The sequence below is a fragment of the Hemicordylus capensis genome, chromosome 2 (genome assembly GCF_027244095.1).
Source record: "Hemicordylus capensis ecotype Gifberg chromosome 2, rHemCap1.1.pri, whole genome shotgun sequence".
Classification (NCBI taxonomy): domain Eukaryota; kingdom Metazoa; phylum Chordata; class Lepidosauria; order Squamata; family Cordylidae; genus Hemicordylus; species Hemicordylus capensis.
The window spans coordinates 257265518-257292773 of NC_069658.1; the positions used below are offsets into that span (position 1 = coordinate 257265518).

The 27256-nt window shown below is 45.1% G+C and overlaps 3 long non-coding RNA genes across 6 annotated transcripts in view; 1 reads left to right on the plus strand and 2 right to left on the minus strand.

Annotated features, from left to right (window-relative positions):
- LOC128344590 (uncharacterized) overlaps positions 1-5014 on the minus strand; it is a 79517-nt gene extending 74503 nt beyond the window's left edge. Inside the window, exon 1 of one of the 2 annotated variants that reach the window (XR_008315928.1) lies at positions 4195-5014. This is a non-coding gene — a long non-coding RNA (uncharacterized LOC128344590). The remainder of the gene's footprint in view (positions 1-4194) is intronic. The other variant, XR_008315927.1, reaches the window with a different exon arrangement.
- LOC128344592 (uncharacterized) lies at positions 4453-20329 on the plus strand. The gene is made up of 3 exons (XR_008315931.1): positions 4453-5036; positions 10356-10458; positions 19836-20329. It is a non-coding gene; the product is annotated as an uncharacterized LOC128344592 (long non-coding RNA).
- The window catches only part of LOC128344593 (uncharacterized), a 31998-nt gene continuing 17337 nt past the window's right edge, over positions 12596-27256 (minus strand). Inside the window, exons 2-4 of one of the 3 annotated variants that reach the window (XR_008315932.1) lie at positions 15978-16061; positions 13807-13926; positions 12596-12987 (exon numbers count right to left, since the gene is read on the minus strand). This is a non-coding gene — a long non-coding RNA (uncharacterized LOC128344593). Of the gene's footprint in view, positions 12988-13806; positions 13927-15977; positions 16062-16978; positions 17266-27256 lie in introns of those variants that run through there. The other 2 variants (XR_008315934.1, XR_008315933.1) reach the window with 2 other exon arrangements.

Sequence of the window (27256 nt, forward strand, 5' to 3'; positions counted from 1 at the left end):
AAACAGACATAAAAACCTTAAGACGGTTTAAAGCCACAAGTCTATTTTAAAAGCCTGGGTGGGAAAATGTGTCTTTAAAGACTTCATAAAAGTTGTCAGAGTTGGGGAGGCTCTTATTTCAGCAGGGAGCACATTCCAGAGTCTCTGGCAGCAAGAGAGAAGGCCCATCCCTATGTAGCCCATTCCAGACAAGCTGGTGGCGACTGCAGACAAACCTCTCCAGATTATTTCAGTGGGTGATGGGGCTCATGGTGAAGAAGACGTTCTCTTAAATACCCAGGGCCTAAGATGTATATAGCAATATGCTACTGAGAAATCTAATAATAATAAGAAGAAGAAGAAATAGAAGACTGAGCATTGATTTAATAAAATAGGGTATTCGAGGTCATTATTCCAAAGATCTTGTATATAATTGATATCAGTCTTATCAATGTCTTTAAGTTTCTGATAGAGTGAGACTATAGGCTTAGGTACATCTAATAAATGTTCCAAATCAAATAATAAAGATGGAATTTCAGAAGCTGCATCAGGACCAAAGAGCCGTGAGAATAAATAAATAAATAAATTTAGCTGGATAAACTGCCAACTAGCATTTGAAGGTATACCAAATTTAGCTCCCGAATTGTCTAAGGATTTAAAAACAGCTTCTGAAGATATCAATTGATCTAATGTAATGAAGTTGTGAGAGACCGAATTAGACCAATAAAAAGACTTATGAGCAGTCTTCAAACTGGGATTCACCCACAATGTAAGCTTTTCATGCTGAAAAGGATCAAGGACCTCAAAAGCTAATAACTCAGGAAATACTGGACCAATTCCCCCCTCCCCAAAATAATACAGGGTTAAATATCTGATTCTTAAAAAAACATATATTTTTTAAAAGATACATTATCTGATGGCAAAAAAGCATCTCAAATGTGTGAGGCGTCTCTTTTTAGAAGTGATATTGAAACTGCTGTATCTCAGCCATTTTTCAATGGAGCTGCACCAAACTTGGAGGAGTGGTATCTCTTTTCACATAACTGATGTCTACATGAGGACAGGTAGATTTGACAGGCAGTTTTTATTTTATAATGAATAGAATGTACAGGGCTTATGATGGCAGAATACTGAAACAACTCCCCATCTTAACTATAGTAGCCGTACCCTTGCCAAGAGAATATTCATTCATTCATTCATTCATTCAATTTATATACTGCCCTTCCTAAAGTGGCTCAGGAAGGTTAACATTAACACACAAAAAATCCATGTAATAAAATAATTAAAATTAAAAAAATTAAGTCAGATTAAAATTAAAATTAAACTAGATATCATTAAAAGCCAGGCCAAGAAGGTGGGTCTTTCAGGCTCTCCTGAAGGCCTCCAAGGAAGATAATCCTCTCATATCCACAGGCAGCGTGTTCCACAACCTAATTTCTGAGAAGGCCTGAGCTGAGGTCACCAACAGATGAACTGCTGGCACCCGAAGATGGACCCCACCTGATGATCTTAATGAGCAGTGAGGATATTGTAGAGAAACGCACTCCCCAACCTAAGCCATTCAGGGCTTTAAAGGGAATAATGAGCACTTTGTACTTTGCCCAGACACATATCAGCAGCCAGTGCAACTGTTTAAGACAGGCGTAATGTGGTCTCTCTGGGGTACCCCAGAGATCAATCTGGCTTCCGCATTTTGAACTAAATGAAGTTTCCGAATGATGTACAAAGGCAGCCCTACACAGAACACATTGCAGTAGTCCATCTTGGAGGCTGCCAGCTGGTGTACCACTGTTTTCAGTTCATTCTCCTCAAGGAACTGGTGAAGTTATTGAATCAATCCCATCTGGTAAAAATTGCTCCTGGCCACATTCTCAACCTGAGGTAGCAGGGTGAGACCCGAGTGCAACAGCACTCCCAAGCTATGAGCCTGTTCTTTCTAGGGGAATATAACCTCGTTCAGAACAGGAAGTTCTATCCCATCTTGCAGATTACGATCCCCCAACAATGAGCATCTCTGTCTTGCTTGGATTCAGATTCAGTTTATTATCCCTCATCCAGCTCATTACTGCCTGTAGGCAGGCATTTAATGGGCTAATGCCATTTCCTGATATTGTGATAAGATTTGGGTATCATCAGCATATTGATCACACCCAGCATCAAATCCCCTGATGACCTCACCCAGCGGTTTGATGTAGATGATAAAAAGCATTGGTGACAGGATGAAGCCCTGAGGGACTCCATATAGTAGCTACCATTTTGAAGAGCAACTGTCACCAAGTGCCTCCATCTGAAATCTACCTAATGCATAGGAGCAGAACCACTGTACAACAGTGCCTCGTATCCCCAAATCCCTCGAGCGATCCTGAAGGATACCATGGTTAATGGTATTGAAAGCCACTGAGAGATCGAGAAGAATCAGCAGAGTCACACCCCCTCTGTCAATTCCCTGGTGAAGGTCATCTATCAGGATGACCAAGGCCATCTCAACACAATATCTGCAGAACACAATTGGTTCCTTGCTGCATGTATTGCCACAGCATAAGCCTTCAAATTGGCTCTATGATGTGTCTTAGCAAATTCAAGATGTGCCTCCTCCAGCTGTAGTCCAGTTGTCTACCTTGCTGCTTCAGCTCCCATAGCTCTTCCGTATACCATGGAGCTAATTTTAAAGTGGTTCGGAAAGGACTCTTAGGAGTGATCATGGCTACTGCCCTGGTAAGTTCCCTACCGGTACTCCTTGTATTCAGCAGGGCATCAACAGAATGACTGTCAGAACCAACTCCAAACTCCTCCAAGGCCCTTTGGAATCCTACTAGATCTAACAGCCTTCTTGGGCAGACCATTCTTATGGGTCCAGCACCCCCGCAGGGGTCAGACGTGACTGTGAGAACAATCTTAACCAGCAAGTGGTCCATCTATGACTATTGGAAAGAAACAGGAGACTCCACCCACGGAACAACCCCCCCCCCCCGTGATCGGAGCATAGGACTAACTAGGATACGCCAATAATTCACATGACCGCTATGAACTCCTGAGTAGCAGCAGACAAACCAGTAACAAAGTGGTCATTGAAATCACCCAGCATCACAAGCCTGGGTGACTCCAACACCAACTCAGTCACCAGCTACATCAGCTCAGTTAGGGGGTCTGTTAGGCAGTGGGGTGGATGGTACATCAACAGAAACCCCAATCTATCCTGAATCCCCAGTCTAAGGTAAACACATCCTCTCTAATAAAACGCTTGGTGTCTGTCCGTGGACGGACACCAAGCGTGTGTCCGTGCCTCCATGCCCTGTTCTGCGCCTGCGCGAAGCGCAGGCGCAGAACAGGGCAAGGGAGACACGCTCGCCGGCACCCGGCAGCCATCTTGGGCGGCCAGAAGCGGCCGCCCTGAAGAAGCCGGAGAGGAGGCGGCGGGAAAGTGACCGAGGCGGCGGCGGAGCCGCCGCCTCGGCCAAAATAGGTGGAGGCCGAGGGCGGAGCGGAGGCCATGTAACCTTAAAAAAAAATTTACTCCCGCGGCCGCCGCCGCCGACCGCCCACCCTCCCTCCCAGCTGCCAAGTCCCCCTTACCCTGGCCGACTGCTGTCGGCCGTAGACAGCCCTTAATTTAAGAGGCAGAGAGGAGCTCGCAAGCAGAGCTCCTCTCTATGCAAAGCCTCTTGCCGAACTGCCGCTTTGGGCGCAAGGGACGCAAGCGCCCAAAGCGGCAGTTCGGCAAGAGGCTTTGCACAGAGAGGAGCTCTGCTTGCGAGCTCCTCTCTGCCTCTTAGATTAAGGGCTGTCTACGGCCGACAGCAGTCGGCCAGGGTAAGGGGGACTTGGCAGCTGGGAGGGAGGGTGGGCGGTCGGCGGCGGCGGCCGCGGGAGTAAATTTTTTTTTAAGGTTACATGGCCTCCGCTCCGCCCCCGGTCTCCGTCTCCCCGGCCTGGCGGGGGCAAGTGCCTGGGCCGATTTGGCCCTTAAAGGTAGGGGGGGAACGGCGGAGGGAGGGGGAATGGCGGCGGGGGGCCAGGAGCGCTGTTACTAGCGCCCGTTATTCAACGGGCCAAAATTCACTTGTTCAATATAAGTCAGTTCTCTCACAAGGATCCTGGTAAAGGAGATGTTCTACTCACTTACTTTCACTTCTACTTCTACTTTTACTTTTAAAATATATTTGTGGCTGAACCTCCCAGAGCAGTTTTCTTAAGAGCATAAGTAAAGAACCATACCTGTTTATATATTTGTGTGCTATACTCTTTAGGCTTTGAGCACATCTCCCTTCTCTCCTCCTCTCATATCAAGATGGTCGTTGGTCACTCTGTAGTGGCAATTGTGGGAGGAAGGGAGGGAGGGAGGGACCACCTCTGATGAAACAGAAGAGATGGATGGAGGCAGCTCCCCGGTCTGTATCGGACTCTCCTCTCTTCCCCTCAGAACAAGATGGTCTCTGGGAACTCTCACACTTATAGTTTCTAAGACTATGAGCCCTTGTCACTGAATCCCCTTCATGTTCTTAGCTGGAATAAGGGAGCTGGATGGTGGATGCTCCACAGTCTGTGTGTGTCTCTCCTCTCTTCCCCTCAGAGCAAGGTGGTTGTTGGTCACTCTGTGGTGGCAGTTGGTGGGGGAGGGGCTACCTCGCCTGAAATAAGGGAGATGGATGGTGGCAGGAGCATGTGTGTCTCCCTCTCCTCTCCTCTCCTCTCCTCTCCTCTCCTCCCCTCCCCTCAGAGAAAGATGGTTCCTGGTCACTCTGTGGTGGCAGTTGGGAAGGGAGGAGACACCTTGGCTGGAATAAGGGAGTTGAATAGTGGCAGCTCCACAGTCTATGTGTCTCTCGTCTTCCCTCAGTGCAAGATGTTCCCTGGTCACTCTGTGGTGGCAGTTTGGGAGAGAGGGGACACCTTGGCTGGAATAAAGGCAATGGACGGATGGATGGTGGATGGTGGCAATAGACCAAAGCCACCACACCCTCCCCCTCCCCAGCCCACTTCCCTAATCTGCTCAGCAACAGAATACCCTGGGAGAAAGATGTTGCGTGCACACAGGACCATTAGCCTCCCCCAACCAGGTACTCATTTATACAAGCCAGGTCGGCTTCTTCATCAGTGATTGAAGTATGGGTGATTTTATTCTTATTTTCAAACAAACTGGCATTACAAAGGAGCATGTTTAGGTTCAGTGGGGAGTTAGAACTACTCCCTAAGGCCTGAGAGCTAACAGGGCAGCCGGAAGGGAATACAACAACTATATTTATATACTGCTTTTCAACAAAGGCTTCCAAAGACGTCTACATGTAAGACATCATCATCATCATCATCATCATCATCATCAAAAATAATCCTCTATAATAAAACCCTTAAGTGTGATCCCGTGCCGCCTGTGTCTTTCTCGGAGCGCATGCCCAGAACCGCCGAGAAAGATACGGCCACCCAGACACGGGTGGCCATGTTGGCCAAATGACCCAAACAATTGCCGCCGCCGCCCGCCCGCCCTCCCAGCTGCCCGAGTCCTCCTCAACCCTGGCGCTATGGATGCAAAGGACGCAACCCAAAGCGCCAGTTCAGCCAGAGGCTTTACAGAGAGAGGAGCTCTGTTTGCGAGCTCCTCTCTCCTTCTCAGAATATGGTCTTTGATCGCCCGACTGATGCAGGCCGGGGTTGAGGAGGACTCGGGCAGCTGGGAGGGCGGGTGGGCAGCCGGCGGCGGCGGCGGCCATGGGAACTCTCAGGCAGAACTCTGGTGCTGGCCAGAGACGGAGGGAATGGGAGGTGGGGGGGGGGAACGCTAGCGCCCGTTATTGTAATGGGCTAAAAAACACTAGTAAATAATAAATGAATAAGTAAGTAAGTAAGATGGTTCCCTGTCCGCAAGGGCTCACCATCTAAAAAGAAACAGAAGATAGATACCAGCAACAGTAATGGAAGTAGGATGTGGGGGATGGATACGGCCGGTTACTCTCCCTCTGCTAAACAAAGAGAATCACCACATTAAACGGGTGCCTCTTTGCCCAGTTAGCTGTGGACAGTAATTAAATTACTTGACTCGCTCTCCCTGTAATGGCATGTTGTCCTGCCAATGCCTGATCCTCTACTACCCACCACTACTGAAAGAGCTACCCCAATCTCATTGAATGCGCCCCCTCCTCCATGCTTAACAAGAGAGCCCAAACACATCACTGTGAGCAGCGTGGCAAAAACAACTAAACCAACTAACCAAACAAACAATTTTTAAAAATGGAGGACCTTGAGCAAAGCTTCCCCTCAGACACACACCGAAGGCCTGGCACCAAAGGCTGGCCTGTAACTCACCTAGTAGCACCCGCACCGGTGACTATGCCAGCAGCTGCACCTCTGGCTTGCCTCTGTCCTTTTCAGCCAAACTCCTCAGTCCCCAACTCTCATGGGGACTCTGGAGCCCAGCTGTTGAAACTGGCCCTCACACGTGCAGACAAAGATGTGGGACAAAAAACCCCAACTTCAAGCCTGCGCTGATGGGATCTCAGCTGTTGGTGACTGACCAGGAGAGGGATCTTGGGTTCATGGTGGACAGCTTGTTGAGAGTGTTGACTCAATGTGTGACAGCTGTGAAAAAGGCCAATTCCATGCTGGGTATCATTAGGAAGGGGATCGAAAATATAAATGCTAATATTATAATGCCCTTATACAAAACTATGGTGCAACCACACCTGGAGTACTGCATACAATTCTGGTCACCACATCTAAAAGATTCTGGTCACCACATATATTTTGTTGTAAACCGCCCAGAGATGTACGTTTGGGTGGTATAAAATATGTTTTAAATAAAATAAAATAAAATAAAATAAAATAAAAAGGGCATTGTTGAACTGGAAAAGGTTCAGAAGAGGGCAACCAAGATGATCAAGGGCCTAGAGCACCTTTCTTATGAGGCAAGGCTACAATACCTGGGGCTATTTAGTTTAGAAAAAAGACGACTGCAGGGAGACATGATAGAGATCTTTAAAATCATGCATGGTATGGAGAAAGTAGATAGAGATACATTCTTCTCCCTCTCACATAACACTAGAACCAGGGGTCATCCCATGAAATTGGTTGCCAGGAAATTTAAGACCAAAAAACGAAAGTACTTTTTCACACAACGTATAATCAACTTGTGGAATTCTCTGCCACATGTCATGACAGTAAACAATCTGGATGGCTTTAAGAGGGGTTTGGATAACTTCATGGAGGGGATGTCTTCCATCGACTAGTAGTTGGAGAGCTACCAGGGTATAGGCCACCTCCAGCCTCAAAGGCAGGATGCCTCTGAGTACCAGTTTCAGGAGAGTAACAGCAGGAGAGAGGGCATGCCCTCAACTCCTATCTGTGCTTTCCAGTGGCATCTGGTGGGCCACTGTGTGAAACAGGACACTGGAGTAGATGGGCCTTGGGCCTGATCCAGCAGGGCTGTTCTTATGTTCAGATCTTCAGTGCAATCAGGTCAGTGGCTCAGGCTGGCAGAAGGAATGCCAGCAGCAGGGCTTCTCTACTTGTGAAAGCCGGAGGGAGGAGGCAGGGCCGGCTCGGCAAATTTCCCACCTCAGGCCAGAGCCCCCAGTCTCTCAATTAGCCGCCCATATATTACGTGTTGTAATGATCAGCCACTGACCAGGCCCTCCTCTCCCCTAAAGAGTTAACCGGAAGTGAACCCTGTTCAGAATGACAGGTTGGTGAACTCTAGGGATCAGTCAACCAGCATACCAAGTGGGTGGGACCTAGAAAGGAGCTGGGAGGAAGAGAAAGTTTTTTGTTAGGAAAGAAGTTGGGCTAGAGGTGAAGCAAGATGTGTGACCAGCAAAATGGCTGTAGAAAGGAGGACTGCTGTTCTTGGAAGATAGGACTGCAGGGGCTTGAATTCTCAGTCCAGGGGTTGGTGAGTTTGAGGCAAAGTAACAACGAATTTTAAAGAGTGCCACCTCATTATCATTTGGGGTGCTTTTTGAAGTCTTCTCGTAAGCTACGGAGTATTTCTTTTACCTCTACCTAAAAGCTGAGAGAGCCTCAGACTAAAGCAGTCTGTATCATTTGAATATCGCCCCCCCACACACACACTTTTTTTGTTCTTTGCCATTTTTTAAAAATGCCTCACTGAGTTGATTTTTAATTCAGGAAAGGTGGGGTTGTCTGGTGCAAAACATGTCCTCAGATGTTCAGCAATTCTATCAATTTTCTCACCACGCATGCACCTGGAAGGTTTGTTTACTTTTCCAATAGCAGAGGAAAGAGTTTGCCCTGGGATTCCAGTGTGTGTGTGTGTGTGTGTGTGTGTGTGTGTGTGTGTGTGTGAGAGAGAGAGAGAGAGAGAGAGAGAGAGAGAGAGAGAGAGAGAGAGAGAGAGAAACTCTGTTGATAATTGTGCGGCAGTGGCAGCCTACAAAGGTACAGGAAAGTTTGGGGGAGAAGCCTTTGCTTAGAGAGCATGGAGGGGATAATTCAGCATTTTTCTTCCCTTCACGTGGGCTTGCTCTGAGAGAAAGTCATGGTAATCTGCTACATGTGTACTAAGAATTGACAGCTTCTTGCCTCTGAGGCTGGAGGTGGCCTATAGCCCTCAGAATAGTAGCCATTGATAGACCTGTCATCCATGAGTATGTCTAAGCCCTTTTTAAAGCCATCCAAGCTAGTGGCCATCACTACATCCCATGGCAGAGAATTCCACTGATTAATTATGCACTGTGTGAAAAGTACTTCCGTTTGATGGTCCTAAAATTCCTGGACATCAGTTCATGGGATGACCCCTGCTTCTAGTGTTGTGAGAGAGGGAGAAAAATTTCTCTCTGTCCACACTATCTACTCCATGCATCATTTTATATACCTCTATCATGTCTCCCTGTAGTCGTCTCATTTCCAAACTAAAAAGGCCCAGATGCTGTAGCCTTGCCTCATAGGAAAGGTGCTCCAGGCTCCTGATAACCTTGGTTGCCTTCTTCTGCACCTTTTCCAGTTCTACAACATACTTCTTAAGGTGATCAGAACTGCACGCAGTACTCCAAATGTGGCTACACCATAGATTTGTATAAGGGCATTATAATGTCAGTGGTTTGATTTTCAGTCCCCTTCCTAATGATCCTTATCATAGAACTGAACATTTTCACAGCTACCATGCACTGAACTGACACATTCAACAAGTTGTCCACCACAACCCCAAGATCTCTCTCTCCTGGTCAGTCACTGACAGCTCAGACCCCATCAGTGTATTGGTGAAGTTGGTGTTTTTTACCCTGAAATGGCTGGATATCAACATAATATACAAGACTGTACAAAGTTGTTATAGCTTATATGATGCAGAAGTCAAACTGTGCCTTAACTTGCAATTTCCATAATCTTTATAGCACAAATGCCATTTAAAAGCATTTTTAATCTCATCTTAAACCAAAGGTTATGGGATTACTGTATAAAAAGTGATGCTGAGTATGTGGAAATTGTCTTTCAAATTTACCACCAGTGTCCAAACAAGAAGAGGTGGGGGCAAGAGGGCAAGCAGTTTGTCTGAGGGGTGTTTGTCCCTTGTTACCCCTGTCTGCAGCTGCCACTAGCCAGATAGGTCTCATGGTGTAAGGAGTTCCAGACTGTGGGCAGTGTTTGGGGTTGTAATTTTTATCCCAGGTTGATTAGCAGAGCACTAAAGAAGCTACCCAGTCCAGTTATAAAGTAGTTTGCAGAGGTGAGTTGTTGCCGCTATTTAGAGAAAACACATGGAGATCCATGTAGAATTAAATACTAAGTATTTATGGGTGAAATACACTTTGGATAGGACAGACCTGACCCTAATCTAAAAACTTACATAATCAATGGGTAGGGGGAGAGAGACATTTCCATCTGCTCTCTAAGAAGAAAGGAAGGATTCTGACTCCCAACAGGAAATACCTGAGGAGTCATATCAGGGGTCCTAGAGTAGAGGCAAGCAGGGACAGGTAAGGAGACCCTCACTAACTACGTCTACTCCCAATGCCCCTAGTGGTCATTAGGATAGTTGGTGCAAAAGGTCGATGCACTGGAACTCCATCTCCAATAGGCAGTGCAACAGAGAATACCCCCACAGAAGTCCCTGCTTACTATGCCACCACTCAAGGCAGGATATGCAAACCATTTCTGTCCCCATTCATTCCAGTAGGACATGTGGAGGAAACTTTCCCACTGGAATGTGCTCCATGTTGGATGGCAGGTGTGTAGCATGACATTTGGCTCTTTTGTATCAGGCAACAAAAGATTGGTTGGGTCCGTGTTAGTGGTATGTCATGAGGAGGAGCCCAAGATGGTGCCGTAGAAGCAGCTTGTTTAAAGCATTCCCTAGACTTATGTCCTTTTGGTGGTACATTGGTGGTCTGTTTTAAGTATTGTATCTGGAATTGTTTTATTTTGCCCTGTAGAATGGCAAAGATTGGACTGCTGGAAGCTGAGACAAGAGACAATAGCCTTGGATCAGCGTTCCCTTGCAAGCCTTCAGAATTATATGTTGAAACATCTTTAAAGGTACAAATGGGGTCAAAAATGTCACAAAAATGTGATTGTGCACCAGAGGCATATCTAGGGAAAATAGCGCCATGGGCAAGCACTGAAATTGCACCCCCTGTCCAAACATCTGACACCCATCTTTCAGATAACCTCACCATAATATCAGCTCAAAAATACAAGCTCATTAATCTTTTAATATTTCAAAAACTATTTAGCAGTGGATGTAGCCAGAACAAAAAATGCTGGAAAACTACAAATTTCAGTATGCTGGGGCTCATGAAGTACCCAAATTTCACACTGATTTAAAGGCAAACTCACCATTAATAGCCATATTATTAAGACATTACATTTAACTCACTTATCACAAGAAGCAAGGTAAGAGCAAATGAATACGATTCTAGCTCATAAGCTTCAGCTCAGTATTCACAAGCCCTGATTCTCTGTACATCGTGCCAAACTGAATATGTGTACAGTGACTTCTATTATATTAATTAAAAAAAAACAAACCTGTAGCCCCTTCTGGATGCTTCCTAAAGGATGTTGGGGGGTTCTGCAAAGGTTCCCCTTCCCCCCGCTGGCCTCTAGGGCCTCTCAGGGACCATTTGAGCATGTGCGGTGGCCATTAAAAAAAATTTTTTTTAAATAGCCGCTGAAAACAAAATGGCTGCCGTACATGCTCAAATGGCCTCTACGAGGCCTGGCATCGCCTAGGGCCTCACAGAGCCCATTTGAGCATGCACAGTGGCCATTTTGTTTTCAGCAGCCATTTAAAAAAACTTTAATTTTAGAAAAATGGCGCCCCCTGCAATTGGCGCCCGGGGCACATGCCCTGCCTGCCTCACCCTATATACGCCCCTGTTGTGCACACTACCCATGGCCATGAAGGTCTCAAGCCATACAGAGGTTTTTTTCATACTGGAGGAGGGGAGATCATACCGGTAGCTCTCAAGCTGTTTGCGGCCAAAGCCAGGAGTCAGTTACTGTATATCATGGAGTTGGGCCCCTATCCTTCCTATAAACCCCTGGAAGCTGTGCAAAATAAATTTCTTAGGGCAATACTAAGAGCACCAAGCTGTGCTCCTTCTGTGATGTTGAAGTTTGATCTGGGTGTTCTGAGAATTGAGGCTAGAGCTTGGATGTTGATCCTAGCATTTTGGCTTAGGATAAACTTCTCTCCTCAAGGATGGATTATGGCAATTTTGGCCGATAGTTTTCAGTCTTCTTGGGCCCAGGCAATCCATGCTAAAATTCTGTCATTGGGGTTCTCCTTGGATTATCTGGTTTTGTTGAGCCATAATCAAGCTCTACAGGATCTACAGCAGAGAATCCTGGATACTGAATATCAACACGAGCTTTCCATGATCCCAGAATATTCGAGGAGGAGGCTGGGTTCATGCACTGCTGTCAGGGGTCCCACTACTTATCTGTATACCCTAGAGAACCCGCGCTATCTGAGGGCTTTCTTTAGAACAAGATATGACCTGCTCCCGTTGACTGTGCTGGCAGGGAGAATGAAGAATATACCTAGGGACGATAGAATCTCCCCCTGTGGTTATAAGGAGATTGAAACCATCCAACATGTATTGCTCCATTGTCTGTTTTATAGAGACATAAGACGCCTCCTGATATCTCCTTGTCTGGCACCCTTTCCAGGATGCTCAGAAGATTTTTGTGTCTCTTATCTTTTGGCAGATCAATCTCCATCTGTTACATATAAGGTGGCAAAGTTTTGCTCTAATGCTATGTGGTTACATCAGTTTTTTATTTCATGCGTATGTTCTTCCTGAAATTTAGTTTAATTTATATTTATTGTTGGCAATTGCTAGTTAAGTCTTTGATTGGTACTGCATGTGACTGATGTTTTATTATTTTCTAGCAACTGTTAACTTTCGGAGGATTTTTGTATTCTACCATTCTTTAGTTGTTTTGTAAGCTGACCATGGGTCATAAATAAATATCTGTAAGATCTATCTGAACCAGTCAATTACAGATGCAGGTAATTTTGCACCAAAAACATTTCTTTTTGTTCATGTGATCTGCATACGAATGCTCCATTATAGAAGGAAGAACTAGTTTTCCACACCATGCTTTAATATACCAACAGAAATGTGTACATTTTATAGAAGGAACAAAGCAAAAAGGCACCGTGTGTCTCAGCATGTAGGTTTATTTTTGGTTCTCCTTGTACATTTTCCACAGATGAAGGAGCCACATTCAAACCCTTAAATCACATCTTGGCTCAAAGAGGGTGAAATAAGTGATGGATAGCCATAGATTATCTGGATTTCCCTTCAAGGGGACTAGGACAGAGGAGCTTTGAGTGGAGAGAGCCACATCCCGATCCTCCGTTAACTCACATCCCCAAGGAAGGCTGGGTACACCAAGGAGGAGGCAAAGGTGTACGATGTCCATTACATTTGTCAGTTTTGCAACAAGTGTAGACATATATACGGCCCGCAGGCCCACTGAACCTTTGAACGGATTGACATATGATTTCATTTCCACGTTCATCGCATCCATACTTCACTCCAGTAAATGTTCCATCTGCTACAAGAAAGAGAGTAGTGTGACTCTTGATGTTCTTATTTTAAAGGAGGGTGGGATCTCACAAACAATCAAAAAGGCAACAGAAGGGAAGAGGAAGCAACTGTAGTATAAGGCACAAGAAATTTCAAAAGGGCCAAGTGCTGTGCATCCTGAGCCTAACATATGTCCGCCAAGAACAGCTGGTCTTCCCCTTATTTATTTATTTTACATTTATATCCCACTCCTCTTCCAAGGAGCTCAGAGTGGTGTACATGGTCATTTTTATCCTCACAACAACTCTGTGAGATAGGTTAGGCTGAGATATACATGACTGGCCCAGAGTCACCCAGTGAGTTTCATGGTTGAATGTTGATTTAAACTTGGGTCTTCCCGGTCCTAGTCCAACACTCTGATCACTACACTATGCTGGCTAGTCATGTTCACCATTTAGTTATGTTCAGCATCCCAACCTTGCTGTTGGAGTTGTGTTCCGGGTCCGGTCTTTGAAATTCCCTGTCTGTTGGGTAATGATATAGCCCCCATTGTACTGAACAGAAGGTTGGAGTAGAAGAAGACTATGACCCTGTACTTCTCTGGCATTCCTGCCTCCCCATCTTCCAGCTTATCACTTGCCAAATTAATCTGCCTGCCTTGCTTCAGCTCCTCTGAACCACCAGCTCTGAACCACCAGCTCTAGGTGGGACGTCGGATGGGAGGGAAGATGAACTCATCTGGTTAGCAGTTGACAGCAATGAGGGGACATGCCCACAAATCTCCTAGTCACTTTGAATGTAGATCAGGCCCACTTCAAGCTCACTTGGTTTTGGATCTGGACCTTACCTTCATAGGCTGATGCTGTGTAACATGTCGAATATCTACCATGAACTTCACATTCTGTTCCATAACGTTGACAGTATTCAGCATTTTCATATTCGCATTTCTTGCACCGGAGTGCCTGGGCTAAGAGGAGAAAAGGGAGTTGCAAAGAATATGTGCATTCATTTAGAGTCCACCCCAAATCCCAGTGCTTTCATTCCATCTTCAAATGTTAGATTTCAAATCTGAAATGCAAATTGCCACTTTTATATGACAGTTTAGCTCAACAATTGCAATGCAAATGCTTTAGCCATTTTTCATGCTAGATCCAGGAGCACCTTCAAAGTGTAAACCTATCATTTAAATGGAATCGTGATGGCTGATGCTTCCATGATTGGCAAACACATGCACATACACACAAGCACACTCCCACACATGTACACAAGCACATGGACAACACACACACAAATACACACACAAAGAGAAAACATACACATAGTTAAACACATGCACACATGCATCTATATGTGCACGTACACGCAAAGACACAGATGAAAAATATATACAATCAATCATCTTTATTACGGTCCAAGACCAGCATTAGCTAGAAGAGTAGAGCATGATTCAGAGACATACAACACATACATACACAGACACAAATGCATGCACATGCACCAACATATAAACACATGCAGAAACACAAAAGCATGCACAAAGATGCACACATGTATACAACACAAGCACACACATGCAACACGAAGACAAACACACAGGCACAGAAACACACACACAACACAAACCCATATGTGCAGACACAGAATTAAAAATAGGCATACATACACCCACACCCACAGAAAGGCAGATGCATATGCACACAAGTTAAGTGCATGCACACAGAAACACAAGCACATAGAAACCCAGATACACATTCACAGATGTGCATGCACAGAGAAACAGAAGCACATGCACAAAGACACAGACAAATACAAACACAGAAAAACACGCTAACATGCACAGAACACAAAGACCCATACATGCACACGCACACACACAAACACACATCACACAGCCAAATGCAAACATAATTCACACAGGCACCATTAAGGTGAAGGGGAACTCAATGGAACAGCTCCCCGAACCCCACCCACCCCCGAGATATACAGCTTGGTGTGGCTTGGTGAGTTGCTCAGCTCACCCACTCAGAGTTTTGTGGCTGGGGGGGGGTAGTGGTGGCTCATGCAACCCTCCCTCAACACAGCTTGTGGTTTACAGGAAGCTGGAAGATGTAGGACAGCTGGCAACCTGCTGGCCTGCTTGTTTCACTTTTCACCAAGGGAGGAGCTGCCTGCACTCCAAGTTGATTTTTCATTGCTCCATTGCATTTCCTGGAAAGAGTTAACCAAGTGTGGCCTTAGTTAACCCATGCGTGTCTGTGCCACGTCTTCCTTGGGGACTGGGTGCAATCAAACTGCTGCTCAAAAAACTTCATCAAAACAAGAAAGAATTGCCCCTTCCTAGACAAGCCTGAATAAGTTACAGCAAACATTTTCATTAAATTCTGAAAGAAATAGATGAGTTCTATTTCTATTTACCCAATGATTTCTATTTACCCAACTCTTGAAAAGTTGGGTAAAAATGGGTCAGTGTGTCCATTTATAACTTGCTGTACCTGTAGCAATTTGTATCAGATTGTTTTGACACCAGGCACATTTGTAGACTTTGTCTAGTAGATGATGCACCCTACATATCAAGTTATTAGCTCAGGTGTCATACTTAGAAGCAAATACAATTTTGTGGTGTATAATGGCAGAACCCTTTTAATGTCCTTGTGCCCCTTTAATGATTCCAACAAATAACCGCTGCTAATAGTTCACAGAAATATTCTTGTGAAACTCTCATTCATTTGAAAGGGCATTGGTCAGGAAACCTTTCTAATGCTTTGCAGCACAAGTGGGAGACCTCTCTGCCTCCCATTCTGCTGGAGTGCACACAAAACGGTTTCATCTGGGACCAAGGTGTTTCTTCAGATCATGGGAGGGCCATTTATGCCATCTTCCCCAGCCAATATTCCATAAGTATTTGAAAAGCTTATTAGTCTGAAACCTGTTTGAAGATTGTTCAGCCATGGAACAAATAACATTTCCCCATAAAATGGATGGTGAAGTGAGTGTGTGTCCCTATTTGTACCCACTTACTGATAGTGAAGAAGAGCAGGGCCAAGAAGCCGAGAAGAAGCTTCATTCTTAGTCAGATTCTGCAAGTGGCCGAGGACAATCAGGCTGAAAGAGACTGCAGAATGTTTCAACACTCCCCAAGTACCTGTAGACAAGATTGCACTTGCAATATATCTTTTACAGGACCCAGGAGCAGCCAATGGAAGGGAAGAAAAAAAGGTGGGGCAACACCTTCTTTTGGGAAGAGTGGTGCAGATTTTGTTCTTTTAATGAGTATGTCAGCATTTTGTAATAGATATTCTGGAAATGGGATGATCATGATGGCCATTGTGTTAATCGTCCTTCTGTCCTCAGAAGAAAAACATAGACAAAAGCTGGCAATCCTCTTAGCTGCATGATTCTTATTGTGCAAAATGACATGTTACCACAGGTGTTCAGATACAATATTCCATTTTGCATGGAATAGTGCAAAGATTTCAGAATGTAGGATCCTTCGGAAAGTGCCTCTGTTTTGTTAATGTCATGCCCCTTTTGGAATTTACACAAGGATTATAGGCAATTCTGAACCGTATGCGACACTGCGGAAGACTGAAGGCACAGAGGTCATCTGCTACTACATAAAAGGACAAAATTACATTTCTGGGGCAGAACATACCTTTTCTCCAATGTTTATCATTTTGCAAAGCAGAAATGCAACTGTGCCATTTTAAGAAGTAGTGAGGGCACCCTGGTCTGCAACACTGCGGGCCTTACTTAGCATGGCTAGTTCAGAACCATTCATGTTTCCTTCCATAACATGTCAGCCAGTGCTAGTATCCTTGCAACACCCTAGCTGGATGGGCGCAGGCTCAGCTTTTTTAGCTTAGTTGCGTTACAAGAAAACAACTATAGAATAGGTTCAGGGATATGCAAAGCATGCACAAAAGAAACAGAGAAGTCTAAAACGAATTCTGATTAAACAAACATTCCCTAGACTAAAATCTCCCTAAAAGCAAAAGACCTGGCTTCCTCCTTGAACTCACCAAAACCATGGTAGAGGAGTCAGGTTTCCTTCCCTCCTGGCTTCCCTGCATTTGCAGAGAGATTTTCCTGCAGCCAGACCTCATGGCCACGTCTCCTGCCCTAGAGCCAGCTCCTTCTCTGGAGAGAAATCTCCCGGCTAGCTTTTGACCATGAGGGAGCAAAATTCCATTGCTCCACACTAAGCCTTTCCGCCCATGCTTCCCTCACCTCCAACCTAGCTTCTTCTAACCAAGGAACCTTCTCTTCCTCTTCATGGCCCTCTAGGTCCCACCCACCTGGTACGCTGATTGGTTGAGCCCTGGAGGTGGGCAACAAAATGGCAGATGAGTTTCAATGTTAGCAAGTGTTAAGTGATGCATATTGCGGCAACCCGCCCCCCCCTTCATATATACGCTGATAGAGTCTGAGCTGTCGGTGACTGACCAAGAGAGACATCTTGGGGTCATGGTGAGCTCCTGGTGGCGCAGTAGTAAAACTGCCGCCCTGTAACCAGAAGGTTACAAGTTCAATCCTGACCAGGGGCTCAAGGTTGAGTCAGCCTTCCATCCTTCCGAGGTCGATAAAATGAGTACTCAGAATGTTGGGGGCAATATGCTAAATCATTGTAAACTGCTTAGAGAGCTCCGGCTATAAAGCGGTATATAAATGTAAGTGCTATTGCTATTGCTATTGCTATGGTGGACAGCTCACTGAAACTGTTGACACAATTTGTGACAGCTGCTAAAAAGGCCAATTCTGGTCTTGGCATAATTAGGAAGGGGGTTGAAAATAAAACTGATAGTATCATAATGCCCTGATACAAAGCTATGGCACAGCCACATTTGGAGGACTGGGTCCAGTTCTATTCACCACACCCCCAAAAAGACATTATAGAATTGGAGAAGGTGCAGAAGAGGGCAACCAAGATGATCAGGGACCTTGTGAACCTTTCATACAAGGCAAGGCTACAACCTCTGGGGCTTTTTATTTCAGAAAAAACGTGTTTGAGAGGTGACATGATCATAGATGTCTATAAAATTATGCATGGTGTGGAGAGAAAAATATTTTCATTCACACAATCAACAACTGTATTCTACCCGGGTTTAAAGCTTTGTCTGTTCCCAGTTTTTGGTTGTGTGGAAGCAAGGTAGGAGCAAAACCTGGGTAGAAGTGATTATGTGAAAGCAAGGAAATCCTGGGTAGCTTTTTCCTCCTACCTTGCTTCCACACAATCACTTCTACTTTTTCCTCTTCTAGGTTTTCCTCCTTTTGATAGTGTGAATGACCTCATTGCCTGCTTCAGACTGTGGACAGGGTGTTAGTGCACTTATTGTTCATTTCTTAGATTGATATGACATTCCTTTCTTAGCTTTCCCTCTGGCTTCTGAACCAAAAAGTGATGATGCCAAAAAGTGCTCACCATACCCATAATAATTCAGTTAAAATATCTATTTAAATGCAGTACAGAGTGGTCCTGATGGAAATGAGTTCTCAGCTGGTCTGAGTCCTGCCTTTTCTGGCTTCCTGGTCTGACTAGGGGTGTGCATTTTGGAATATTCTTGTTTCAATTTGTATCCAAATCAAAACACCCCCGTTTTGTTTTGTACCCAAATTTTCTGAATCCAAATCAGCCTTGTTTTGTTTTGTAGCCAAATTTTCCGTATCCAAATCCGAATCGATTTGGATTTTTAAAAAGGGTCCCAGGGCAAAAAGAGTTGGTGGTATTGGTAGTGTCCAATGGGTGGAAGGTACCACCCAAATTTCAAAGGAATTAGCAAAGGGCGGATTTTTTGTGAATTTTTTAAGTTTACACATCTTTAAGAATTTTCCCATAGGGAATAATGGGGATTCCAGCAAATGTATCACTTCAATTCAAGGGGAAAGGGATGACCCAGAGTGGAGTGTGGTGGGTGGTAGTGCCCAATGGGGGCAAGGAAACTTCCAGAATTATTTCAAAGGAATTGGGCAAAGGGCTGATCTTTTGTGATTTGTTGAAGTTTACGTGTCTTTAAGATTTCTCCCATAGGGAATAATGGAGGTTCAGGTTTCAGCAGCCCCATAGTTCCACTTGGGGGGGGCACTGGGGTTGCCCAGAGCGAGGGGTTGTGTAGTGCACATAGGGTGCCAACCACCCCCATACCCACAAGCCCGTGGGGTACTGGGTTTTGTTGTTTCTGACGTGTTCATTGTAGATTCTCTGGTAGCATATGAGATTTTCAGTGAAAAACAAAAATCTACTCTCATATGCTACCAGAGAATCTACACTCAGAACACCACAGAAACAACAGAACCCAGCACCCCATGGGTTAGCAATCTTTCCCCTGGCCAATGTGGGGTCAGTAAAGAGTGGCAAGAAGCAAAAGAGCCAATGCAGAACAAGGAGGGAATTGTCAGCAGGTCAGCCCATGATTTAGGTCACCGATCAGAAGGCTGGAAGGGTGGGAAATTCAAAGAGATGTCAAACACAAAATGGAGACTGACTCAGGGATCACCACAAAATGGAGGTCCAAAACAACAAAACTTTTTGTAGCCGAAACAGGAATGTTTTGTTTTGTATACAAAACTTTTGGATCTGGAAAATGGGTGTTTTGTTTTGTCTACAAAACAACCAAAACAGGATGTTTTGGGTACAAAACATTTTGTATCCGAAACATTTCGCACATCCCTAGGTCTGACCCCATCATTGCCAGTTCCTACCATGCTTGGTGTGAACCATGGAATCTGTATTGTTATTAAAATCTAGTGTTGTTCATTAGAAAACTGTCTTGCTTACCCTCTTATCAGTCCAGTCCTTTATGGAGGTCAGCCCTTGGTTGAAAGGTCTAATTCTTACAAATCATCCCCCCCTCTCTGCATTCCCTCCTATTATGCTTTCAGCAACAGATTGCTATTTGTCCCATGGATGTCAAAGGATCCTTCACTTTCCAAAGGTGGTGTGAAAACTGGACTAAATCCAGAACAGAAGAAGCTGTACATCATCATGTTCCTTGAAGACCTCTACAGTAGATGCAGCTCAGACAAGGCATGAGGCAGATCTGGCCACAACTCACTCACAGATTACCTTATTCAGGAATTGAATATGGATATGGTGATGTACATCAAAGAGTCACAGGATACACATGTTCATTCGTGCAAAGTTCATTCGTGCATGTGCTCCAGCTCAGCAGCCGTTATGCTAGAAGCAGGGGCATAACAAGGTTGGAGTGGGCCGGGAGGCAGGATTTTAAAAAGGGCCCCTCACTGCCTTCCTCTCCTTCTCCTGGCCCGATGTCTCTGCATGATCCAGCCAGTGTTAAGCATTGTTACATATTAATTACAACAGAAGTTGAAGTAAGCCTTTAAAAATTAGCTGAAATAAATGGATTCTATATGTGCTTAATTTTGAAAAGCTCATGCTTTTTGTTTCAGAAACGTACGAGAAACATATTTTCCTAAATAATTTCGTGACTTTTAAGTCATTATTTCTGAACACACACACACACACACACACACACACACACACAGAGTATTTAATATAACTGCCATAAAATAAAAATAATGGAGATGATTTTCTCAATGCGCTTTCACAGACTGAGGTAAAAACACATCCTGCACCTACAGTTGATACATAAAACCTACATTAGTTACATCCCATATTTGGTTTTATAATGGCTCTACCACTTTTTAATCAGATATTAACATTCCTACAATAGCATAAAAGAAGCTGAAATCGAAACAGTTAACCATGCCTAAAGTTGATCCAGGGAAGTAGGACATATAGCAAAACAGTTTGTCAAGCTAGTAGGGATTGTCAAGCTAGTGGGGACACCAAGCAATCCCCTTGGTGTGGGGATTCTGCTTTACACAAGCATGATCTCCACACCAAGGAGTAACCTCTGTTGTGGGAAGGTCAGGGATGGTCTGAAAACCCAGTAACTCTTAACACCAGCTTGACAAACCTTTTGCCAGGCTGGCTCAGTCCCAAGCATTTTGAATTAGACCACCTCAAGTGGTGAGGCTGGAAAAGCTCTCTGCCCTGAAGCCTTGACTGCTGCCACCAGTCAGGAGACAGATTAACGCAACAGCTAAATAGATTAAAATTGTTCAACTCCAAGTTATGCAATTACTCTTAAGTTTCCCTGCCAGAATGTGGATTTACAGTACTTGCCAGAATGTGGATATACTAGTTGGACCAGTATAGGGGCTGGCTGGAAACCCTACCTACTTTCTTCCCAATTAGCAACGTCCAGAAAGCCATAACCCCCGGCGCCCTTACGAGGGGGTGAGGAGGGTCTTGGGGGAGAAAAAAATTGGGAAGTGGGTGTAAAAAACAGCTCTGTTACCCTAGCTCAAGGGAATAGCCTCCTCCCTTCTGTTTGCAGGACACATCATGCCAGGGAGCCCATCATGAAACCCACAAGATCACCTATGCCCTGATGTCCCCAAATTCCCCCCTAGCCTGTTAGAAATAGCAGCTGAGCAGGCTGTCGGAAAGGCAATGGGACTGGCTGAGTGAGTCTCCTCTGCACGCCTTGTAATGCTGATGAGCATTGTGACATTTTAAATGGGTGCCCAGTCGGAGGGTGGTGGTGGTGGTGGTTCTGCTCTGATCAAATTCCGCCTCCAGAGAACAAAGACAGGCCAAATGGCTGGGGAGAACGGGGTGCGGGATCATGGAGGAAGAGCGACTATACTTCCAGGGCTGGGGCCATTGCTTACTTAAAAGAACAGAGTCACATTTCCTTCCTAGGCATGTCTCCTTGGAAGCAGGCTCCCCTGAATCCAATGGGTCTTGCTCTCAACAAAATGTTCATTGGGTTTTAGTCTCCAAGACTAATGCATACATTGTTCTGTTGTGGGTAGCAGTGGCACCTATTTGGTCAAATGCATTCCCCCAGTTTTGTTTTGTTTTGTTTGCTGTGCCATCGCTGCCACCCCAGGCTGTCTCCCACCTGCATTGAAACACACACAAACACACCTTGCAGGACATAAGAGAGAAGGAAAGACATGGCCTAACCAAAGATGCCGTCTACTTTTGGTGTCTCCGTTCTGCAGAGGAGGCAACTTTTTCACCATTAGAAGATGCCAAGCAACATCAGAGTGGTTTAAGGTGCATGTATTATCAGATGCGGAGGGGGGCAGGAAGCCTCCCTGGGGTGGTAAGAGGGTAAACTAATTAATGGGGGTGGGGGTGGGAATATTCTGGTCATCTCAATGGACGTCTGCAGCAGAAGAGCAGAGCCAGGTAGCTGCCTTTGCATACCCTGTCTGCTAAGAACGAAAACATGTGGTTGGACATGCAGAGAAACTTCTCCATGTTAAGAGGGCAGTGCGACAAGGGAACTGGCATGTGGGGGGTTGTCCTCTCCCTCCCCCCATGATCTGCAAGCAGAAGCTGCTGGGATGCCACTGGGTGGGGAGGATGGAGGTGGTGGATGCTCTGCTCTGGATTGCCCGCAGGACCCCTCGAACCCGAAGATTCCTCCAGAGTTGCAGAAACCAGGAGGGAGTTGGAGGAGGACGACCCGACCCGGGCTGCATGGTCCTTCTTCACGGCTTGGTGCGCACGGAAGAGGGAGGAGGAGGAGAGGCCTCTCAGAGGAACAGGGCTTTCAGTGGCTGCATTGCACACATTCCTGTTGGGGAGGCGGTGGAGCAGAAGCGCACCCCCAACCTCTCCCTTGGATGGAATGAACTCTGGGCTGCTTCTATGCCAGGTAGTCTCTTACCTTGGTCCCGCCCACCAACTGCCTTTCCTCGGCTCTCCCTCCAACAGAGGAGGGATATACCTGTACAAGACTGTACAAAGTTGTTATAGCTTATATGATGCAGAAGTCAAATTGTGCCTTAACTTGCAATTTCCATAATTTTTATAGCACAAATGCCATTTAAAAGCATTTTTAATCTCATCTTAAACCAAAGGTTATGGGATTACTGTATAAAAAGTGATGCTGAGTATGTGGAAATTGTCTTTCAAATTTACCACCAGTGTCCAAACAAGAAGAGGTGGGGGCAAGAGGGCAAGCAGTTTGTCTGAGGGGTGTTTGTCCCTTGTTACCCTCGTCTGTAGCTGCCACTAGCCAGATAGGTCTCATGGTGTAAGGATTTCCAGACTGTGGGCAGTGTTTGGGGTTGTAATTTTTACCCCAGGTTGATTAGCAGAGCACTAAAGAAGCTACCCAGTCCAGTTATAAAGTAGTTTGCAGAGTTGAGCTGTTGCCACTATTTAGAGAAAACACATGGAGATCCTTGTAGAACTAAATACTAAGTATATATTGGTGAAATACACTTTGGATAGGACAGACCTGACCCTAATCTAAAAAACTACATAATCAATGGGTAGGGGGAGAGAGATATTTCCATCAGCTTTCTAAGAAGAATGGAAGGATTCTGACTCCCAACAGGAAATACTTGAGCAGTCATATCAGGGGTCCTAGAGTAGAGGCAAGCAGGGACAGGTAAGGAGACCCTCACTAACTACGTCTACTCCCAATGCCCCTAGTGGTCATTAGGATAGTTGGTGCAAAAGGTTGATGCACTGGAACTCCATCTCCAACAGGCAGTGCAACAGAGAATGCCCCCACAGAAGTCCCTTCCTACCATGTCACCACTCGAGGCAGGATATGCAAACCATTTCTGTCCCCATTCATTCCTGTAGGACATGTGGAGGAAACCTTCCCACTGGAATGTGTTCCATGTTGGATGGCAGGTGTGTAGCATGACATTTGGCTCTTTTGTATCACGCAACAAAAGATTGGTTGGGTACATGTTAGTGGTATGTCATGAGGAGGAGCCCAAGATGGTGCTGTAGAAGCAGCTTGTTTAATGCGTTCCCTAGGCTGATGTCCTTTTGGTGGTACTTTGGTGGTCTGTTTTAAGTATTGTATCTAGAACTGTTTTATTTTGTACTGAGGTACTGCACTGTGTTATTAGTGTCATGGAATTATTTTATTTTGCCCTGTAGAATGGAAAAGATTGACCTGCTGGAAGCTGAGACAAGAGACAATAAATAGCCTTGGATCAGCGTTCCCTTGCAAGCCTTCAGAATTATAAGTTGATAGATCTTTAAATGTACAAATGGGGTCAAAAATGTGATTGTGCACACTACCCATGGCCATGGAGCAGTCAAATCAGGAAAGCCTATATGATAGTAGTGGGTCACTTCTCAGGATAGTCCCACCAGTGGGACTGATCCAGCAACAGTTCCACAGTTCCCAGTCCCATTATTTTTGTATTAGAGAGTTCAGCACTTGCTTATCCATTCACATCAAAAGCAAGAGGGCATAGAAGCATTTAGGTTTCCAGGGTCTTCAAGCCTTTCCTGGGAATGCTCATGAAATCAACAGGACTGAAAGGTGCTCAGATTGAGGCATGCTCATTAAAATGAGAACCAGTCAATTACAGATGCAGGTAATTTCTTACCAAAAACATTTCTCTTTAGTCATGTGATCTGCATACAATTGCTCCATTATAGAAGGAAGAACTAGTTTTCCACACCATGTTTTAATCTACCAATAGAAATGTGTACATTTTATAGAAGTAACAAAGCAAAAGGTACTGTTGTCTCAGGATGTAGGTTTATTTTTGGTTCTCCTTGTACATTTTCCACAGATGAAGGAGCAACATTCAAACCCTTAAATCACATCTTGGCTCAAAGAGGGTGAAATAAGTAATAGATAGCCATAGGTTATCTGGATTTCCCTTCAAGGGGACTAGGACAGAGGAGCTTTGAGTGGAGAGAGCCCCATCCCGATCCTCCGTTAACTCACATCCCCAAGGAAGGCTGGGTACACCAAGGAGGAGGCAAAGGTGTACGATGTCCATTACATTTGTCAGTTTTGCAACAAGTGTAGACATATATACGGCCCTCAGGCCCACTGAACCTTTGAACGGATTGACATATGGTTTCATATCCACGTTCATCGCATCCATACTTCACTCCAGTAAACGTTCCATCTGCTACAAGAAAGAGAGTAGTGTGACTCTTCATGTTTTTTTTTTAAAGGAGGGTGGGATCTCACAAACAATCAAAAAGGCAAGAGAAGGGAAGAGCAAGCTGTTAGAGGTTGTTGATTTTTACCCACAATAGGTAAAACAGCAGAGCACTAAGGAATGAGCACACACTCCAGTTACAAGGTAGGTAGCAAAGGATGGTTTGGATATTGCAGGTATTTAGAGAAAACACATCGTGATCCTTGTGTGACTAAACACTAAACATTTTATTGGTTAAATACACTTAGACAGAAAAGACCTATATCTAATCTAAAGGACTACATAGTGGATAGGTAAGGAGAGGGAGAGAGAGATGTTTCCATCTGCTCTCTAGGAGGAAAGGAAGGATTGTGACTCAGCACAGGAAGTGCTGCAGAGTCAGTTCAGGGGTCATAGAGTAGGGACAGATAGGGAGACCCTGACTCACTGTCTCTACACCCAGTGCCCCTAGTGGTCATTAGGACAGTTGGTGCAAAAAGTCGATGCACTGGAAGTTCATCTCCAACAGAAGCAACTGTAGTTTAAGGCACAAGAAATTTCCAAGCAGGGATGCAGGCAGCCAGGCCCAAGTGCTGTGCATCCTGAGCCTAACATATGTCCACCAAGAAAAGCCGGTCTTCCCCTTATTTATTTATTTTACATTTATATCCCGCTCCACCTCTGAGGAGCTCAGGGCTGCATGGTCCTTCTTCACGGCTTGGTGCGCACGGAAGAGGGAGGAGGAGGAGAGGCCTCTCAGAGGAACAGGGCTTTCAGTGGCTGCATTGCACACATTCCTGTTGGGGAGGCGGTGGAGCAGAAGCGCACCCCCAACCTCTCCCTTGGATGGAATGAACTCTGGGCTGCTTCTATGCCAGGTAGTCTCTTACCTTGGTCCCGCCCACCAACTGCCTTTCCTCGGCTCTCCCTCCAACAGAGGAGGGATATACCTGTACAAGACTGTACAAAGTTGTTATAGCTTATATGATGCAGAAGTCAAATTGTGCCTTAACTTGCAATTTCCATAATTTTTATAGCACAAATGCCATTTAAAAGCATTTTTAATCTCATCTTAAACCAAAGGTTATGGGATTACTGTATAAAAAGTGATGCTGAGTATGTGGAAATTGTCTTTCAAATTTACCACCAGTGTCCAAACAAGAAGAGGTGGGGGCAAGAGGGCAAGCAGTTTGTCTGAGGGGTGTTTGTCCCTTGTTACCCTCGTCTGTAGCTGCCACTAGCCAGATAGGTCTCATGGTGTAAGGATTTCCAGACTGTGGGCAGTGTTTGGGGTTGTAATTTTTACCCCAGGTTGATTAGCAGAGCACTAAAGAAGCTACCCAGTCCAGTTATAAAGTAGTTTGCAGAGTTGAGCTGTTGCCACTATTTAGAGAAAACACATGGAGATCCTTGTAGAACTAAATACTAAGTATATATTGGTGAAATACACTTTGGATAGGACAGACCTGACCCTAATCTAAAAAACTACATAATCAATGGGTAGGGGGAGAGAGATATTTCCATCAGCTTTCTAAGAAGAATGGAAGGATTCTGACTCCCAACAGGAAATACTTGAGCAGTCATATCAGGGGTCCTAGAGTAGAGGCAAGCAGGGACAGGTAAGGAGACCCTCACTAACTACGTCTACTCCCAATGCCCCTAGTGGTCATTAGGATAGTTGGTGCAAAAGGTTGATGCACTGGAACTCCATCTCCAACAGGCAGTGCAACAGAGAATGCCCCCACAGAAGTCCCTTCCTACCATGTCACCACTCGAGGCAGGATATGCAAACCATTTCTGTCCCCATTCATTCCTGTAGGACATGTGGAGGAAACCTTCCCACTGGAATGTGTTCCATGTTGGATGGCAGGTGTGTAGCATGACATTTGGCTCTTTTGTATCACGCAACAAAAGATTGGTTGGGTACATGTTAGTGGTATGTCATGAGGAGGAGCCCAAGATGGTGCTGTAGAAGCAGCTTGTTTAATGCGTTCCCTAGGCTGATGTCCTTTTGGTGGTACTTTGGTGGTCTGTTTTAAGTATTGTATCTAGAACTGTTTTATTTTGTACTGAGGTACTGCACTGTGTTATTAGTGTCATGGAATTATTTTATTTTGCCCTGTAGAATGGAAAAGATTGACCTGCTGGAAGCTGAGACAAGAGACAATAAATAGCCTTGGATCAGCGTTCCCTTGCAAGCCTTCAGAATTATAAGTTGATAGATCTTTAAATGTACAAATGGGGTCAAAAATGTGATTGTGCACACTACCCATGGCCATGGAGCAGTCAAATCAGGAAAGCCTATATGATAGTAGTGGGTCACTTCTCAGGATAGTCCCACCAGTGGG